The sequence below is a fragment of the Zalophus californianus genome, chromosome 17, assembly GCF_009762305.2.
Source record: "Zalophus californianus isolate mZalCal1 chromosome 17, mZalCal1.pri.v2, whole genome shotgun sequence".
In the NCBI taxonomy this organism is placed as follows: domain Eukaryota; kingdom Metazoa; phylum Chordata; class Mammalia; order Carnivora; family Otariidae; genus Zalophus; species Zalophus californianus.
Window position 1 is genome coordinate 47,986,735 of NC_045611.1, and position 20,636 is coordinate 48,007,370.

The 20,636-nt window shown below is 43.7% G+C and overlaps 3 long non-coding RNA genes across 6 annotated transcripts in view; 1 reads left to right on the plus strand and 2 right to left on the minus strand.

Moving 5' to 3' along the window:
• Positions 1–20,636, plus strand: part of LOC113935482 — a 65,421-nt gene that overhangs the window by 3,343 nt on the left and 41,442 nt on the right. For 2 of the 3 annotated variants that reach the window (XR_004819762.1, XR_004819764.1), the window contains exons 1-3: positions 2,621–3,576; positions 10,016–10,231; positions 16,673–16,888. This is a non-coding gene — a long non-coding RNA (uncharacterized LOC113935482). Of the gene's footprint in view, positions 1–2,620; positions 3,577–10,015; positions 10,232–16,672; positions 16,889–20,636 lie in introns of those variants that run through there. The other variant, XR_004819763.1, reaches the window with a different exon arrangement.
• LOC118356460 lies at positions 5,567–10,016 on the minus strand. Its single transcript, XR_004819765.1, has 2 exons — positions 9,624–10,016; positions 5,567–6,909 (listed from the first exon to the last, which is right to left on the minus strand). It is a non-coding gene; the product is annotated as an uncharacterized LOC118356460 (long non-coding RNA).
• On the minus strand, positions 12,227–16,601 carry LOC118356461. 2 transcript variants are annotated; one of them, XR_004819767.1, is made up of 2 exons: positions 16,431–16,601; positions 12,227–13,265 (listed from the first exon to the last, which is right to left on the minus strand). It is a non-coding gene; the product is annotated as an uncharacterized LOC118356461 (long non-coding RNA). The 2 variants fall into 2 exon arrangements; XR_004819766.1 differs by having other exon boundaries at positions 16,282–16,601.

The window sequence follows — 20,636 nt, forward strand, 5'->3', positions numbered from 1 at the left end:
CGCCAGTGGGGCTCCGTTTCTTCTAGGTCCCGGGGATTGTGTAGGAGAGGAAATTAGTCATTTGGGACAGTTTGATTTTCAGGGTATTTTCAGGTAGAGTGTACATACATATATATTTCAACGTATCTTTCGACAAAATCACATGCCTTTCCTCCTTTAGTTGTTGATGCTGTGAATTTCACTGAATAGGTACTGTTTCATTATATTGCTGGAATAAACCCTATATTCAGTGATGATTTACAAAAACGGACCAGACTGAATGAAAAAGAAAGAAACGCTTGAGTAGCCATATGAACCAACAGACAAATGGAGTTACTATTTTGGACCTAGATCGATTGGTAGGAGAGATTTTTAAAGATGAAACATGAAACATTCTAATGCTACCTCTACTCCTACAGGAAAGAGAAAGAGGGGCGCCTGGGTGGCTCAGTGGTTAAGTGTCAGCCTTCGGCTCAGGTCATGGTCTCAGGATCCTGGGATGGAGCTCCGCCTCGGGCTCCCTGCTCAGCGGGAAGCCTGTTTCTCCCTCTCCCTCTGCCTGCCGCTCTGCCTACTTATGCTATCTGTCGAATAAATAAATAAATTAAAAAAAAAAAAGAATATGCTCAGACGGGTGAATAGAAAGAGCCATACACTAGATTTTGAGTGTATTTTGGTCTATTAGAAGAAACTGCATCCCAAAATTGTAAAGAGAGAGAACTTATAGATGTAGAAAACCAAGATTAAATACCTTAAAAGGATAAATGTACCTTTAGAGAAAAAAAAGAAAATTTAAAAAGACTTTAAAAAAAAGAAAATTTAAAAAGACCTTAACAGAGAAAAAGAATGACAAAACAAAAAAATAAAACAAACTAAACCAAAAAAAGAAAAAGGGGAAAAAAAAGAAAAACAACCACACACACAGAAATGTAAAAGAGAATGTGCTCAGACAGGTGAATAGAACAGAGCCAGAGACTAGATTTTGAGTGTATTTTTTTCTGTTAGAAGACACCGCATCCCATAATTGAGAATAAAGAAAACTTACAAATGGACAAAAATGAGATTACATTCCTTGAAAGGATAGAATGTAACTTAAGAGATGAATATTTAAAAAAACTTTAACAGAACAAGAAAAATGACAAAAACAACAACAAAAAATAAAGCAAACCAAAGAAAAAAAGAGGGAGAAGAATAAAAAAAAGAAGAAACAACCACACACACACACACAAAGAAAAAAAATATGATCAGACAGGTGAATAGAAAGAGCCAAACACTAGATTTTGAGTGTATTTCAGGTATTAGAAGAAAATGCATCTCAAAATTGTAAAGAGAGAAAACTTACAGATGTACAAAAACAAGATTCAATATCTTGAAAGGATATGTATTTTGTGATGTTAGAAGACACTTCATCCCAAAATTGTCAGGAAAGGAAACTTACGTATGTACAAAACAAGATTAAGTACCTTGAAAGGAGAGAATGTAACTTTAGAGAAAAAAAAACATTTAAAAAGACTTTTAAAAAAAGAGAAGTTGAAGACTTTAACAGAAAAAAAAAAACAAAAAATAAAGCCAATCAAACAAAAAAAGGGGGGGAGGGAAGAAAAATCAACGCCAGACACACTAGAAAAGAAGAAAAGAATATGATCAGGCAGGTGATTAGAATAGAGCCAGACACTAGATTTTGAGTGTATTTTGTTCTGTTAGAAGACACTGCACCCCAAAATTGTCAAGAAAGAAAACTTACAAATGTACAGAAACAGGATTAAATAACTTGAAGGATAGAATATAACTTTAGAGATTAAATTTAAAAGACTTTAACAGAACAAAACAAACAAACAAACAAACAAAAAGTGTGTGTGGGGGGGGCGGGGGAGAAGCAACCCCACACACTAGAAATGAAGAAAAAAATTATGATCAGACAGGTGACTAGAACAGAGGCATACACTAGATTTTGAGTGTATTTTCTTCTGTTAGAAGACACTTCATCCCAAAATTGTAAAGAAAGAAAACTTATCTCTATACAAAAACAAGATTAAATACATTGAAATGACAGAATGTAAATATACAGATGAAAATTAAAAAGACTTTATGGGAAGAACAAAAAAAATGACAACAACAAGAAATAAAGCAAACCAAACCCAAAAAGGGTGGGGGGGAACAACCACACACACACTCAGAAATGCAAAAAGAATAGGATCAGACAGGTGAATAGAACAGACCCAACACTAGATTTTGAGTGTATTTTGTTCTGTTAGAAGACACTGCACCCCAAAATTGTCAAGAAAGAAAACTTAGAAGAGTACAAAACATGATTAAATACCTTGAAAGGATAGAATGTAACTTTAGAGAAAAAAAAACATTTCAAAAGACTTTTAAAAAAAGAAAATTTGAAAAGACTTTAACAGAACAACAACAAGAAAAAACCAAAAAAATAAAGCACATCAAACAAAAAAAAAAAGGGAGAAAAAAAAAAAAGGGAAAAACCACCACAGAGACAGAGAAAAGAAAAAATAGGATCAGACAGGTGAATAGAACAGAGCCCTACACTAGACTCCGAGTGTATTTTGTTCTGTTAGAACAACGAGCGAGGGAACCCAAGCAGGGGGAGTGGGAGAGGGAGAAGCAGGCCTCACGCCGAACAGGGAGCCCGATGCGGGGCTCGATCCCAGGACTCTGGTTTCCTGACCTGAGCCGAAGGCGGACGCTTCACGACCGAGCCACCCAGGCGCCCCACTTTCCTTCTATGTTTTAGTGTCACATCTGAGATTGCTCAGCTCTCTTGAATCCTTTCATCTGTCCCCCTTCCACACTGCTACCTCCTCTACCCCTGTTTCCATCCGTGCCCGGCCCTTCTCCCGATTATCTCCCGATAATCCCTGGAGCTTTGAGCCTCTCCCCCACCGTGGGCTCTTGAGGGGCTCAGAGACCCCACCAGCAACCATCTGGGGTGAAACGGCCTGACTGGGAACAGGAAATGAACCTCACCCACCAACTCTTTGTATTTGTCACACCCGGAACTTCCTCGTTGAAGGCAAGAACGTTTCAAAGGCCCCAGCTTCTTCACCCCAATTTTTCTCTTAAAGAAATCTGTTAAAAAGTATAGTAGGTTAGAAACAATAACGTTACATTTACTATTACCGTTAGCCATGCACCAGTGTATCCTACAGCAGGGCTCTACCTCTTCTCCCTGCCATACAACGCCTCTCTGGCATTCATTTTGTGACTGAAGATCTGTACCCACAGCTCTGTGTTTCCTCTTCCCTGCCCCCACTGGATCCCACAGTTCTTTCTGTTTCTATAAATTTGACTACTTTACATACCCCGTACTAGGAGAAGCATAGGGTATTTGTCTTTCTGTGACTTGCTCATTTCACTTGGCAGAACGTCCAGAATAGCCTTCTTTGCTAAGACTGAAGAACATTGCGTTGTATGTCGATGCCTCAGCTTCTTTCTCCATTCCTCTCTGGGTGTGGACACGCGGGGCGCTTGGCTCTGGAGAACAACACTGCAACGAACGGGGATGTGCAAGTGTCCTTGGGAACGTTGCTTCCAATCCTTATGGATGTACAATCAGGAGTGAGATTGCTCCATCACGTGGTAAGTCTATTTCCTCCTTTGGAGGAAACTCTGCGCCGTGTTCCACGGCAGATGGGCCATTTTACATTTTCACCGACACCGGCCCGGGGTTCCAATGCCTCCAGATCCTCCCCAACACAGGTTGTTTGACGGTGTTTGGGTTTTGGGTTCTTTTGGTTGCTGTTGTTGATAGGGGCCGTCCTAAGGGTGTGACATGCTATGTCTTTGTTCTTTGATTTGTTTTCTGTAATGATTACTGGTGCTGAGCCTATTCTCAGAAGCTTGGTGGCCATTGCATATCTTCGGAGAAATGTCTCTTCAAGTGTTTTGCCCGTTGTTTCCTTGGGTAGTTTGTTTTCCTTGTTGGTGTGAATTGTAGGGTTTTTGACATCTTCTCGATTTGAATCCCTTAACAGACATAGGAATTGCAAGTCTTTTCCCCATTGTGTAGATTCCCTTTTCCCCAAGTTGATTGTTTCTCCTGAGGGCCAACAGTCTGTAAGCTTCAAATGGCCCCGGTTTTCTAGGTGGCTTTTGTTGCCTGTGCTTTTGGCGTCACGTCCTAGACATCAGTGCCAAATCCAACATCATGAAGCTTTTCTCTGCTTTTCCTCTCTCAGCTTCACGGTCTTAGGTTCTCTGTTGAGATGCGTTATCTACTTTCCGTTACTTTTTGTGTATGGTAGAAAGGGAGGGTCCGTTTTCCTTCCTTGTATGTGGATATCCTGTCTTCCCAAGGCTTTTTATTGAAGAGACTGTCCTTTCTCATTCGAGTGGGATTGGAACCCTGGGGAAAATCGTTTGGCCACGTGTGGAAGGCTCTGAAATTTGGGGACTCTCTGTTCTGTTCATCTGGTCTATGTGTATGTCTCTGTCTAAGCCCGGACCTCACTCTTTGGTTTCTTGTAGCTCAGGAATACGTTTTGAAATCGGGAAGTCCAAGCCTCGCATTTCTACTCTTTCTAGGTTGTTCTGGCTCTTTGGGGTCTGTTGAGAAACCATATGAATTGAAGGATGAATTTTTTTCTACCTCCGGCCCAAAATGCCATTAAGATTTTAATGTGGATTGCATGTGTACATCACTCGGGGGTATGGACTCTTTTTAAACAAGATTTTAGGGCGCCTGGGTGGCTCAGATGGTTAAGCATCTGCCTTCGGCTCAGGTCATGATCCCGAGGTCCTGGGATCGAGTCCCGCATCGGGCTCCCTGCTCCTTGGGAGCCTGCTTTTCCCTCTGCTTCTCTCTCTCTCTCTCTCTCTCCCCCCCCTCCGTCTCTCATGAATAGATAAATAAAATCTTCAAAAAAAACACAACAACAAGATTTTATTTATTTATGTGGGAGTGAGAGAGAGAGAGTACGAGTGGGGGAAGGGGCAGAGGGAGAGGGAGAGGGAGAAGTAGACTTCACACTGAGCAGGGAGCCCGACACAGGCAGGCTCCACATTTCCAGGTCAGCCCGGGGACCTCCGGGTTCCCCACTCACACCCTTTCCCGCTGCACGGGGTCTCTCCTGACCCAAGGTGGGGGCGTTCTCGTGAGCCTCCGGAGTTTCACGACTGCCCACACCCCATTGTGGGTCCCCTGGAACCTGAGTTTCGGGGGCCCTATTCCTCCCCCCCAGCTCACTCCTCATCCCAGCCGGCTCTACTGTGGCCAAGTTTGGGATACATGCCCCACAACTGGTAAAGACGCCTTCGACCAGTTCGTGATTTGTACTTCTCTCACCTTGAACTTCTCTTGGGGAGAGGAGACAACTCTAAAACCACTGGGCTGCTGAGCCGCAGGATGTCGGCTCAGAAACCACCCCCACCCCCGTCCACCACGCAGCAAATCTCAGCCAGGCTGCGGACCCCTCCCTCCCCAGCCCACCCCACGCCATGGCCTGGAGCTCTCTTTCTCATCCGCCGTGGTTTTGCCCTCCTCCTCCTCGGATCCTGGCCACAGAGCCTGAGCCACACAGGAGAAAGGAGTCAGCCTAGGACGCGGCAATAAGGCTGCAGACACTCTCTTTGTTGATACGAAGTTTATTTGCTCCTTTGTGTCAAAAAAGAAAGAACTGAGGCTGCAAAGCAAAACAAAACCTTTTTTTTTTTTTTGAAATCTGGGAGGCACAGATTCAAGAGGAACCGGAAATGTGCTCTGAGCGGGGGAGGAGAGACAGTGGACGAAGGGGAACTCCGCAGGCTTGAGGAAGTTCTTCTGAAAGAAAGACGATGGGTGCGGCATAAATAACTGGCTTTACTAGATATAAAGACGATGTCGCGAGGAGGAGATCAGCAAATAAGCTTCCGTCTGTGAACTATGTCACGTCAGAATGTGGCCGTTTGTCGTAGGCACCGGCTGGGTCCAGAGTTGGACGTGCATAGGACCAATTTTTAGAATTTGCTGTCCTCCCGGTGCTAAGTATTCACCCAAGGAACCCAGATCGCTTAGGTGTTTAAGGGTAGCTAAACCACAAACTCAACTGTGGGTTCAGAAAACCTCTTCTTGTGTCGACAATAATATGACATATTTAGGAAGACTTCTCCGGCCATCGGTTTGTGTATTCTGGAAGCAAGATTGCTCAGGACATAGATAAGGGTCTTCTTCAATAGAAAATGGCACATAGTTTTTAAACAATCTGTGAACTTCCACTGGTTCTGTAGTAATGTCTTGAATAATTCAGGTACATACAATCTGATCTTATGCAGGACAAAGTTAGCTAGAAGTTCCACCACTAATTCCACGACCCGGTGTTTGATACTGAACATAGTTAAAGTATTATAGAAGAAAGGTGTGTACACTTGCCTGTTCCGCTCGCAGAAAGGACGATCACGCCTGGCCGGCCGGCCTTTTATACTCTCTGCAGGGAGTCATGCTGCGTCATCGCCTGCTCACTGGCAGGAAGGGCTCCTGGCCAATCAGCGTGTTGTACGCGTCCCAGCGGCCCGCTGAGGTTGAAGCGGTTCTGGGGAAGTTCAGTTCTATTTCTCACAAGACAAGGCTTGTGTCCCGTGCCGGCTCACCGAGAGGCTCAAGTTCACATTTGGCTCTGGGTGCTGCGGCTATTCTGTAAACGAGTAACTGTGTGTTGAGAGGAACCTTGCTGTTCTCCCAAGCGCCAGTGGGGCTCCGTTTCTTCTAGGTCCCGGGGATTGTGTAGGAGAGGAAATTAGTCATTTGGGACAGTTTGATTTTCAGGCTATTTTCAGGTAGAGTGTACATACATATATATTTCAACGTATCTTTCGACAAAATCACATGCCTTTCCTCCTTTAGTTGTTGATGCTGTGAATTTCACTGAATAGGTACTGTTTCATTATATTGCTGGAATAAACCCTATATTCAGTGATGATTTACAAAAACGGACCAGACTGAATGAAAAAGAAAGAAACGCTTGAGTAGCCATATGAACCAACAGACAAATGGAGTTACTATTTTGGACCTAGATCGATTGGTAGGAGAGATTTTTAAAGATGAAACATGAAACATTCTAATGCTACCTCTACTCCTACAGGAAAGAGAAAGAGGGGCGCCTGGGTGGCTCAGTGGTTAAGTGTCAGCCTTCGGCTCAGGTCATGGTCTCAGGATCCTGGGATGGAGCTCCGCCTCGGGCTCCCTGCTCAGCGGGAAGCCTGTTTCTCCCTCTCCCTCTGCCTGCCGCTCTGCCTACTTATGCTATCTGTCGAATAAATAAATAAATTAAAAAAAAAAAAGAATATGCTCAGACGGGTGAATAGAAAGAGCCATACACTAGATTTTGAGTGTATTTTGGTCTATTAGAAGAAACTGCATCCCAAAATTGTAAAGAGAGAGAACTTATAGATGTACAAAACCAAGATTAAATACCTTAAAAGGATAAATGTACCTTTAGAGAAAAAAAAGAAAATTTAAAAAGACTTTAAAAAAAAGAAAATTTAAAAAGACCTTAACAGAAAAAGAATGACAAAACAAAAAAATAAAACAAACTAAACCAAAAAAAGAAAAAGGGGAAAAAAAAGAAAAACAACCACACACACAGAAATGTAAAAGAGAATGTGCTCAGACAGGTGAATAGAACAGAGCCAGAGACTAGATTTTGAGTGTATTTTTTTCTGTTAGAAGACACCGCATCCCATAATTGAGAATAAAGAAAACTTACAAATGGACAAAAATGAGATTACATTCCTTGAAAGGATAGAATGTAACTTAAGAGATGAATATTTAAAAAAACTTTAACAGAACAAGAAAAATGACAAAAACAACAACAAAAAATAAAGCAAACCAAAGAAAAAAAGAGGGAGAAGAATAAAAAAAAGAAGAAACAACCACACACACACACACAAAGAAAAAAAATATGATCAGACAGGTGAATAGAAAGAGCCAAACACTAGATTTTGAGTGTATTTCAGGTATTAGAAGAAAATGCATCTCAAAATTGTAAAGAGAGAAAACTTACAGATGTACAAAAACAAGATTCAATATCTTGAAAGGATATGTATTTTGTGATGTTAGAAGACACTTCATCCCAAAATTGTCAGGAAAGGAAACTTACGTATGTACAAAACAAGATTAAGTACCTTGAAAGGAGAGAATGTAACTTTAGAGAAAAAAAAACATTTAAAAAGACTTTTAAAAAAAGAGAAGTTGAAGACTTTAACAGAAAAAAAAAAACAAAAAATAAAGCCAATCAAACAAAAAAAGGGGGGGAGGGAAGAAAAATCAACGCCAGACACACTAGAAAAGAAGAAAAGAATATGATCAGGCAGGTGATTAGAATAGAGCCAGACACTAGATTTTGAGTGTATTTTGTTCTGTTAGAAGACACTGCACCCCAAAATTGTCAAGAAAGAAAACTTACAAATGTACAGAAACAGGATTAAATAACTTGAAGGATAGAATATAACTTTAGAGATTAAATTTAAAAGACTTTAACAGAACAAAACAAACAAACAAACAAACAAAAAGTGTGTGTGGGGGGGGGCGGGGGAGAAGCAACCCCACACACTAGAAATGAAGAAAAAAATTATGATCAGACAGGTGACTAGAACAGAGGCATACACTAGATTTTGAGTGTATTTTCTTCTGTTAGAAGACACTTCATCCCAAAATTGTAAAGAAAGAAAACTTATCTCTATACAAAAACAAGATTAAATACATTGAAATGACAGAATGTAAATATACAGATGAAAATTAAAAAGACTTTATGGGAAGAACAAAAAAAATGACAACAACAAGAAATAAAGCAAACCAAACCCAAAAAGGGTGGGGGGGAACAACCACACACACACTCAGAAATGCAAAAAGAATAGGATCAGACAGGTGAATAGAACAGACCCAACACTAGATTTTGAGTGTATTTTGTTCTGTTAGAAGACACTGCACCCCAAAATTGTCAAGAAAGAAAACTTAGAAGAGTACAAAACATGATTAAATACCTTGAAAGGATAGAATGTAACTTTAGAGAAAAAAAAACATTTCAAAAGACTTTTAAAAAAAGAAAATTTGAAAAGACTTTAACAGAACAACAACAAGAAAAAACCAAAAAAATAAAGCACATCAAACAAAAAAAAAAAGGGAGAAAAAAAAAAAAAGGGAAAAAACCACCACAGAGACAGAGAAAAGAAAAAATAGGATCAGACAGGTGAATAGAACAGAGCCCTACACTAGACTCCGAGTGTATTTTGTTCTGTTAGAACAACGAGCGAGGGAACCCAAGCAGGGGGAGTGGGAGAGGGAGAAGCAGGCCTCACGCCGAACAGGGAGCCCGATGCGGGGCTCGATCCCAGGACTCTGGTTTCCTGACCTGAGCCGAAGGCGGACGCTTCACGACCGAGCCACCCAGGCGCCCCACTTTCCTTCTATGTTTTAGTGTCACATCTGAGATTGCTCAGCTCTCTTGAATCCTTTCATCTGTCCCCCTTCCACACTGCTACCTCCTCTACCCCTGTTTCCATCCGTGCCCGGCCCTTCTCCCGATTATCTCCCGATAATCCCTGGAGCTTTGAGCCTCTCCCCCACCGTGGGCTCTTGAGGGGCTCAGAGACCCCACCAGCAACCATCTGGGGTGAAACGGCCTGACTGGGAACAGGAAATGAACCTCACCCACCAACTCTTTGTATTTGTCACACCCGGAACTTCCTCGTTGAAGGCAAGAACGTTTCAAAGGCCCCAGCTTCTTCACCCCAATTTTTCTCTTAAAGAAATCTGTTAAAAAGTATAGTAGGTTAGAAACAATAACGTTACATTTACTATTACCGTTAGCCATGCACCAGTGTATCCTACAGCAGGGCTCTACCTCTTCTCCCTGCCATACAACGCCTCTCTGGCATTCATTTTGTGACTGAAGATCTGTACCCACAGCTCTGTGTTTCCTCTTCCCTGCCCCCACTGGATCCCACAGTTCTTTCTGTTTCTATAAATTTGACTACTTTACATAGCCCGTACTAGGAGAAGCATAGGGTATTTGTCTTTCTGTGACTTGCTCATTTCACTTGGCAGAACGTCCAGAATAGCCTTCTTTGCTAAGACTGAAGAACATTGCGTTGTATGTCGATGCCTCAGCTTCTTTCTCCATTCCTCTCTGGGTGTGGACACGCGGGGCGCTTGGCTCTGGAGAACAACACTGCAACGAACGGGGATGTGCAAGTGTCCTTGGGAACGTTGCTTCCAATCCTTATGGATGTACAATCAGGAGTCAGATTGCTCCATCACGTGGTAAGTCTATTTCCTCCTTTGGAGGAAACTCTGCGCCGTGTTCCACGGCAGATGGGCCATTTTACATTTTCACCGACACCGGCCCGGGGTTCCAATGCCTCCAGATCCTCCCCAACACAGGTTGTTTGACGGTGTTTGGGTTTTGGGTTCTTTTGGTTGCTGTTGTTGATAGGGGCCGTCCTAAGGGTGTGACATGCTATGTCTTTGTTCTTTGATTTGTTTTCTGTAATGATTACTGGTGCTGAGCCTATTCTCAGAAGCTTGGTGGCCATTGCATATCTTCGGAGAAATGTCTCTTCAAGTGTTTTGCCCGTTGTTTCCTTGGGTAGTTTGTTTTCCTTGTTGGTGTGAATTGTAGGGTTTTTGACATCTTCTCGATTTGAATCCCTTAACAGACATAGGAATTGCAAGTCTTTTCCCCATTGTGTAGATTCCCTTTTCCCCAAGTTGATTGTTTCTCCTGAGGGCCAACAGTCTGTAAGCTTCAAATGGCCCCGGTTTTCTAGGTGGCTTTTGTTGCCTGTGCTTTTGGCGTCACGTCCTAGACATCAGTGCCAAATCCAACATCATGAAGCTTTTCTCTGCTTTTCCTCTCTCAGCTTCACGGTCTTAGGTTCTCTGTTGAGATGCGTTATCTACTTTCCGTTACTTTTTGTGTATGGTAGAAAGGGAGGGTCCGTTTTCCTTCCTTGTATGTGGATATCCTGTCTTCCCAAGGCTTTTTATTGAAGAGACTGTCCTTTCTCATTCGAGTGGGATTGGAACCCTGGGGAAAATCGTTTGGCCACGTGTGGAAGGCTCTGAAATTTGGGGACTCTCTGTTCTGTTCATCTGGTCTATGTGTATGTCTCTGTCTAAGCCCGGACCTCACTCTTTGGTTTCTTGTAGCTCAGGAATACGTTTTGAAATCGGGAAGTCCAAGCCTCGCATTTCTACTCTTTCTAGGTTGTTCTGGCTCTTTGGGGTCTGTTGAGAAACCATATGAATTGAAGGATGAATTTTTTTCTACCTCCGGCCCAAAATGCCATTAAGATTTTAATGTGGATTGCATGTGTACATCACTCGGGGGTATGGACTCTTTTTAAACAAGATTTTAGGGCGCCTGGGTGGCTCAGATGGTTAAGCATCTGCCTTCGGCTCAGGTCATGATCCCGAGGTCCTGGGATCGAGTCCCGCATCGGGCTCCCTGCTCCTTGGGAGCCTGCTTTTCCCTCTGCTTCTCTCTCTCTCTCTCTCTCTCTCTCCCCCCCCTCCGTCTCTCATGAATAGATAAATAAAATCTTCAAAAAAAACACAACAACAAGATTTTATTTATTTATGTGGGAGTGAGAGAGAGAGAGTACGAGTGGGGGAAGGGGCAGAGGGAGAGGGAGAGGGAGAAGTAGACTTCACACTGAGCAGGGAGCCCGACACAGGCAGGCTCCACATTTCCAGGTCAGCCCGGGGACCTCCGGGTTCCCCACTCACACCCTTTCCCCCTGCACGGGGTCTCTCCTGACCCAAGGTGGGGGCGTTCTCGTGAGCCTCCGGAGTTTCACGACTGCCCACACCCCATTGTGGGTCCCCTGGAACCTGAGTTTCGGGGGCCCTATTCCTCCCCCCCCAGCTCACTCCTCATCCCAGCCGGCTCTACTGTGGCCAAGTTTGGGATACATGCCCCACAACTGGTAAAGACGCCTTCGACCAGTTCGTGATTTGTACTTCTCTCACCTTGAACTTCTCTTGGGGAGAGGAGACAACTCTAAAACCACTGGGCTGCTGAGCCGCAGGATGTCGGCTCAGAAACCACCCCCACCCCCGTCCACCACGCAGCAAATCTCAGCCAGGCTGCGGACCCCTCCCTCCCCAGCCCACCCCACGCCATGGCCTGGAGCTCTCTTTCTCATCCGCCGTGGTTTTGCCCTCCTCCTCCTCGGATCCTGGCCACAGAGCCTGAGCCACACAGGAGAAAGGAGTCAGCCTAGGACGCGGCAATAAGGCTGCAGACACTCTCTTTGTTGATACGAAGTTTATTTGCTCCTTTGTGTCAAAAAAGAAAGAACTGAGGCTGCAAAGCAAAACAAAACCTTTTTTTTTTTTTTGAAATCTGGGAGGCACAGATTCAAGAGGAACCGGAAATGTGCTCTGAGCGGGGGAGGAGAGACAGTGGACGAAGGGGAACTCCGCAGGCTTGAGGAAGTTCTTCTGAAAGAAAGACGATGGGTGCGGCATAAATAACTGGCTTTACTAGATATAAAGACGATGTCGCGAGGAGGAGATCAGCAAATAAGCTTCCGTCTGTGAACTATGTCACGTCAGAATGTGGCCGTTTGTCGTAGGCACCGGCTGGGTCCAGAGTTGGACGTGCATAGGACCAATTTTTAGAATTTGCTGTCCTCCCGGTGCTAAGTATTCACCCAAGGAACCCAGATCGCTTAGGTGTTTAAGGGTAGCTAAACCACAAACTCAACTGTGGGTTCAGAAAACCTCTTCTTGTGTCGACAATAATATGACATATTTAGGAAGACTTCTCCGGCCATCGGTTTGTGTATTCTGGAAGCAAGATTGCTCAGGACATAGATAAGGGTCTTCTTCAATAGAAAATGGCACATAGTTTTTAAACAATCTGTGAACTTCCACTGGTTCTGTAGTAATGTCTTGAATAATTCAGGTACATACAATCTGATCTTATGCAGGACAAAGTTAGCTAGAAGTTCCACCACTAATTCCACGACCCGGTGTTTGATACTGAACATAGTTAAAGTATTATAGAAGAAAGGTGTGTACACTTGCCTGTTCCGCTCGCAGAAAGGACGATCACGCCTGGCCGGCCGGCCTTTTATACTCTCTGCAGGGAGTCATGCTGCGTCATCGCCTGCTCACTGGCAGGAAGGGCTCCTGGCCAATCAGCGTGTTGTACGCGTCCCAGCGGCCCGCTGAGGTTGAAGCGGTTCTGGGGAAGTTCAGTTCTATTTCTCACAAGACAAGGCTTGTGTCCCGTGCCGGCTCACCGAGAGGCTCAAGTTCACATTTGGCTCTGGGTGCTGCGGCTATTCTGTAAACGAGTAACTGTGTGTTGAGAGGAACCTTGCTGTTCTCCCAAGCGCCAGTGGGGCTCCGTTTCTCTAGGTCCCGGGGATTGTGTAGGAGAGGAAATTAGTCATTTGGGACAGTTTGATTTTCAGGCTATTTTCAGGTAGAGTGTACATACATATATATTTCAACGTATCTTTCGACAAAATCACATGCCTTTCCTCCTTTAGTTGTTGATGCTGTGAATTTCACTGAATAGGTACTGTTTCATTATATTGCTGGAATAAACCCTATATTCAGTGATGATTTACAAAAACGGACCAGACTGAATGAAAAAGAAAGAAACGCTTGAGTAGCCATATGAACCAACAGACAAATGGAGTTACTATTTTGGACCTAGATCGATTGGTAGGAGAGATTTTTAAAGATGAAACATGAAACATTCTAATGCTACCTCTACTCCTACAGGAAAGAGAAAGAGGGGCGCCTGGGTGGCTCAGTGGTTAAGTGTCAGCCTTCGGCTCAGGTCATGGTCTCAGGATCCTGGGATGGAGCTCCGCCTCGGGCTCCCTGCTCAGCGGGAAGCCTGTTTCTCCCTCTCCCTCTGCCTGCCGCTCTGCCCTACTTATGCTATCTGTCGAATAAATAAATAAATTAAAAAAAAAAAAGAATATGCTCAGACGGGTGAATAGAAAGAGCCATACACTAGATTTTGAGTGTATTTTGGTCTGTTAGAAGAAACTGCATCCCAAAATTGTAAAGAGAGAGAACTTATAGATGTACAAAACCAAGATTAAATACCTTAAAAGGATAAATGTACCTTTAGAGAAAAAAAAAGAAAATTTAAAAAGACTTTAAAAAAAAGAAAATTTAAAAAGACCTTAACAGAGAAAAAGAATGACAAAACAAAAAAATAAAACAAACTAAACCAAAAAAAGAAAAAGGGAAAAAAAAGAAAAACAACCACACACACAGAAATGTAAAAGAGAATGTGCTCAGACAGGTGAATAGAACAGAGCCAGAGACTAGATTTTGAGTGTATTTTTTTCTGTTAGAAGACACCGCATCCCATAATTGAGAATAAAGAAAACTTACAAATGGACAAAAATGAGATTACATTCCTTGAAAGGATAGAATGTAACTTAAGAGATGAATATTTAAAAAAACTTTAACAGAACAAGAAAAATGACAAAAACAACAACAAAAAATAAAGCAAACCAAAGAAAAAAAGAGGGAGAAGAATAAAAAAAAGAAGAAACAACCACACACACACACACAAAGAAAAAAAATATGATCAGACAGGTGAATAGAAAGAGCCAAACACTAGATTTTGAGTGTATTTCAGGTATTAGAAGAAAATGCATCTCAAAATTGTAAAGAGAGAAAACTTACAGATGTACAAAAACAAGATTCAATATCTTGAAAGGATATGTATTTTGTGATGTTAGAAGACACTTCATCCCAAAATTGTCAGGAAAGGAAACTTACGTATGTACAAAACAAGATTAAGTACCTTGAAAGGAGAGAATGTAACTTTAGAGAAAAAAAACATTTAAAAAGACTTTTAAAAAAAGAGAAGTTGAAGACTTTAACAGAAAAAAAAAACAAAAAATAAAGCCAATCAAACAAAAAAAGGGGGGGAGGGAAGAAAAATCAACGCCAGACACACTAGAAAAGAAGAAAAGAATATGATCAGGCAGGTGATTAGAATAGAGCCAGACACTAGATTTTGAGTGTATTTTGTTCTGTTAGAAGACACTGCACCCCAAAATTGTCAAGAAAGAAAACTTACAAATGTACAGAAACAGGATTAAATAACTTGAAGGATAGAATATAACTTTAGAGATTAAATTTAAAAGACTTTAACAGAACAAAACAAACAAACAAACAAACAAAAAGTGTGTGTGGGGGGGGCGGGGGAGAAGCAACCCCACACACTAGAAATGAAGAAAAAAATTATGATCAGACAGGTGACTAGAACAGAGGCATACACTAGATTTTGAGTGTATTTTCTTCTGTTAGAAGACACTTCATCCCAAAATTGTAAAGAAAGAAAACTTATCTCTATACAAAAACAAGATTAAATACATTGAAATGACAGAATGTAAATATACAGATGAAAATTAAAAAGACTTTATGGGAAGAACAAAAAAAATGACAACAACAAGAAATAAAGCAAACCAAACCCAAAAAGGGTGGGGGGGAACAACCACACACACACTCAGAAATGCAAAAAGAATAGGATCAGACAGGTGAATAGAACAGACCCAACACTAGATTTTGAGTGTATTTTGTTCTGTTAGAAGACACTGCACCCCAAAATTGTCAAGAAAGAAAACTTAGAAGAGTACAAAACATGATTAAATACCTTGAAAGGATAGAATGTAACTTTAGAGAAAAAAAAACATTTCAAAAGACTTTTAAAAAAAGAAAATTTGAAAAGACTTTAACAGAACAACAACAAGAAAAAACCAAAAAAATAAAGCACATCAAACAAAAAAAAAAGGGAGAAAAAAAAAAAGGGAAAAACCACCACAGAGACAGAGAAAAGAAAAAATACGATCAGACAGGTGAATAGAACAGAGCCCTACACTAGACTCCGAGTGTATTTTGTTCTGTTAGAACAACGAGCGAGGGAACACAAGCAGGGGGAGTGGGAGAGGGAGAAGCAGGCCTCACGCCGAACAGGGAGCCCGATGCGGGGCTCGATCCCAGGACTCTGGTTTCCTGACCTGAGCCGAAGGCAGACGCTTCCCGACCGAGCCACCCAGGCGCCCCACTTTCCTTCTATGTTTTAGTGTCACATCTGAGATTGCTCAGCTCTCTTGAATCCTTTCATCTGTTCCCCTTCCACACTGCTACCTCCTCTACCCCTGTTTCCATCCGTGCCCGGCCCTTCTCCCGATTATCTCCCGATAATCCCTGGAGCTTTGAGCCTCTCCCCCACCGTGGGCTCTTGAGGGGCTCAGAGACCCCACCAGCAACCATCTGGGGTGATGAAACGGCCTGACTGGGAACAGGAAATGAACCTCACCCACCAACTCTTTGTATTTGTCACACCCGGAACTTCCTCGTTGAAGGCAAGAACGTTTCAAAGGCCCCAGCTTCTTCACCCCAATTTTTCTCTTAAAGAAATCTGTTAAAAAGTATAGTAGGTTAGAAACAATAACGTTACATTTACTATTACCGTTAGCCATGCACCAGTGTATCCTACAGCAGGGCTCTACCTCTTCTCCCTGCCATACAACGCCTCTCTGGCATTCATTTTGTGACTGAAGATCTGTACCCACAGCTCTGTGTTTCCTCTTCCCTGCCCCCACTGGATCCCACAGTTCTTTCTGTTTCTATAAATTTGACTACTTTACATACCCGTACTAGGAGAAGCATAGGGTATTTGTCTTTCTGTGACTTGCTCATTTCACTTGGCAGAACGTCCAGAATAGCCTTCTTTGCTAAGACTGAAGAACATTGCGTTGTATGTCGATGCCTCAGCTTCTTTCTCCATTCCTCTCTGGGTGTGGACACGCGGGGCGCTTGGCTCTGGAGAACAACACTGCAACGAACGGGGATGTGCAAGTGTCCTTGGGAACGTTGCTTCCAATCCTTATGGATGTACAATCAGGAGTCAGATTGCTCCATCACGTGGTAAGTCTATTTCCTCCTTTGGAGGAAACTCTGCGCCGTGTTCCACGGCAGATGGGCCATTTTACATTTTCACCGACACCGGCCCGGGGTTCCAATGCCTCCAGATCCTCCCCAACACAGGTTGTTTGACGGTGTTTGGGTTTTGGGTTCTTTTGGTTGCTGTTGTTGATAGGGGCCGTCCTAAGGGTGTGACATGCTATGTCTTTGTTCTTTGATTTGTTTTCTGTAATGATTACTGGTGCTGAGCCTATTCTCAGAAGCTTGGTGGCCATTGCATATCTTCGGAGAAATGTCTCTTCAAGTGTTTTGCCCGTTGTTTCCTTGGGTAGTTTGTTTTCCTTGTTGGTGTGAATTGTAGGGTTTTTGACATCTTCTCGATTTGAATCCCTTAACAGACATAGGAATTGCAAGTCTTTTCCCCATTGTGTAGATTCCCTTTTCCCCAAGTTGATTGTTTCTCCTGAGGGCCAACAGTCTGTAAGCTTCAAATGGCCCCGGTTTTCTAGGTGGCTTTTGTTGCCTGTGCTTTTGGCGTCACGTCCTAGACATCAGTGCCAAATCCAACATCATGAAGCTTTTCTCTGCTTTTCCTCTCTCAGCTTCACGGTCTTAGGTTCTCTGTTGAGATGCGTTATCTACTTTCCGTTACTTTTTGTGTATGATAGAAAGGTAGGGTCCGTTTTCCTTCTTTGTATGTGGATATCCTGTCTTCCCAAGGCTTTTTATTGAAGAGACTGTCCTTTCTCATTCGAGTGGGATTGGAACCCTGGGGAAAATCGTTTGGCCACGTGTGGAAGGCTCTGAAATTTGGGGACTCTCTGTTCTGTTCATCTGGTCTATGTGTATGTCTCTGTCTAAGCCCGGACCTCACTCTTTGGTTTCTTGTAGCTCAGGGATACGTTTTGAAATCGGGAAGTCCAAGCCTCGCACTTCTACTCTTTCTAGGTTGTTCTGGCTCTTTGGGGTCTGTTGAGAAACCATATGAATTGAAGGATGAATTTTTTTCTACCTCCGGCCCAAAATGCCATTAAGATTTTAATGTGGATTGCATGTGTACATCACTCGGGGGTATGGACTCTTTTTAAACAAGATTTTAGGGCGCCTGGGTGGCTCAGATGGTTAAGCATCTGCCTTCGGCTCAGGTCATGATCCCGAGGTCCTGGGATCGAGTCCCGCATCGGGCTCCCTGCTCCTTGGGAGCCTGCTTTTCCCTCTGCTTCTCTCTCTCTCTCTCTCTCTCCCCCCCCTCCGTCTCTCATGAATAGATAAATAAAATCTTCAAAAAAAACACAACAACAAGATTTTATTTATTTATGTGGGAGTGAGAGAGAGAGAGTACGAGTGGGGGAAGGGGCAGAGGGAGAGGGAGAGGGAGAAGTAGACTTCACACTGAGCAGGGAGCCCGACACAGGCAGGCTCCACATTTCCAGGTCAGCCCGGGGACCTCCGGGTTCCCCACTCACACCCTTTCCCCCTGCACGGGGTCTCTCCTGACCCAAGGTGGGGGCGTTCTCGTGAGCCTCCGGAGTTTCACGACTGCCCACACCCCATTGTGGGTCCCCTGGAACCTGAGTTTCGGGGGCCCTATTCCTCCCCCCCAGCTCACTCCTCATCCCAGCCGGCTCTACTGTGGCCAAGTTTGGGATACATGCCCCACAACTGGTAAAGACGCCTTCGACCAGTTCGTGATTTGTACTTCTCTCACCTTGAACTTCTCTTGGGGAGAGGAGACAACTCTAAAACCACTGGGCTGCTGAGCCGCAGGATGTCGGCTCAGAAACCACCCCCACCCCCGTCCACCACGCAGCAAATCTCAGCCAGGCTGCGGACCCCTCCCTCCCCGGCCCACCCCACGCCATGGCCTGGAGCTCTCTTTCTCATCCGCCGTGGTTTTGCCCTCCTCCTCCTCGGATCCTGGCCACAGAGCCTGAGCCACACAGGAGAAAGGAGTCAGCCTAGGACGCGGCAATAAGGCTGCAGACACTCTCTTTGTTGATACGAAGTTTATTTGCTCCTTTGTGTCAAAAAAGAAAGAACTGAGGCTGCAAAGCAAAACAAAACCTTTTTTTTTTTTTGAAATCTGGGAGGCACAGATTCAAGAGGAACCGGAAATGTGCTCTGAGCGGGGGAGGAGAGACAGTGGACGAAGGGGAACTCCGCAGGCTTGAGGACGTTCTTCTGAAAGAAAGACGATGGGTGCGGCATAAATAACTGGCTTTACTAGATATAAAGACGATGTCGCGAGGAGGAGATCAGCAAATAAGCTTCCGTCTGTGAACTATGTCACGTCAGAATGTGGCCGTTTGTCGTAGGCACCGGCTGGGTCCAGAGTTGGACGTGCATAGGACCAATTTTTAGAATTTGCTGTCCTCCCGGTGCTAAGTATTCACCCAAGGAACCCAGATCGCTTAGGTGTTTAAGGGTAGCTAAACCACAAACTCAACTGTGGGTTCAGAAAACCTCTTCTTGTGTCGACAATAATATGACATATTTAGGAAGACTTCTCCGGCCATCGGTTTGTGTATTCTGGAAGCAAGATTGCTCAGGACATAGATAAGGGTCTTCTTCAATAGAAAATGGCACATAGTTTTTAAACAATCTGTGAACTTCCACTGGTTCTGTAGTAATGTCTTGAATAATTCAGGTACATACAATCTGATCTTATGCAGGACAAAGTTAGCTAGAAGTTCCACCACTAATTCCACGACCCGGTGTTTGATACTGAACATAGTTAAAGTATTATAGAAGAAAGGTGTGTACACTTGCCTGTTCCGCTCGCAGAAAGGACGATCACGCCTGGCCGGCCGGCCTTTTATACTCTCTGCAGGGAGTCATGCTGCGTCATCGCCTGCTCACTGGCAGGAAGGGCTCCTGGCCAATCAGCGTGTTGTACGCGTCCCAGCGGCCCGCTGAGGTTGAAGCGGTTCTGGGGAAGTTCAGTTCTATTTCTCACAAGACAAGGCTTGTGTCCCGTGCCGGCTCACCGAGAGGCTCAAGTTCACATTTGGCTCTGGGTGCTGCGGCTATTCTGTAAACGAGTAACTGTGTGTTGAGAGGAACCTTGCTGTTCTCCCAAGCGCCAGTGGGGCTCCGTTTCTTCTAGGTCCCGGGGATTGTGTAGGAGAGGAAATTAGTCATTTGGGACAGTTTGATTTTCAGGGCTATTTTCAGGTAGAGTGTACATACATATATATTTCAACGTATCTTTCGACAAAATCACATGCCTTTCCTCCTTTAGTTGTTGATGCTGTGAATTTCACTGAATAGGTACTGTTTCATTATATTGCTGGAATAAACCCTATATTCAGTGATGATTTACAAAAACGGACCAGACTGAATGAAAAGAAAGAAACGCTTGAGTAGCCATATGAACCAACAGACAAATGGAGTTACTATTTTGGACCTAGATCGATTGGTAGGAGAGATTTTTAAAGATGAAACATGAAACATTCTAATGCTACCTCTACTCCTACAGGAAAGAGAAAGAGGGGCGCCTGGGTGGCTCAGTGGTTAAGTGTCAGCCTTCGGCTCAGGTCATGGTCTCAGGATCCTGGGATGGAGCTCCGCCTCGGGCTCCCTGCTCAGCGGGAAGCCTGTTTCTCCCTCTCCCTCTGCCTGCCGCTCTGCCTACTTATGCTATCTGTCGAATAAATAAATAAATTAAAAAAAAAAAGAATATGCTCAGACGGGTGAATAGAAAGAGCCATACACTAGATTTTGAGTGTATTTTGGTCTATTAGAAGAAACT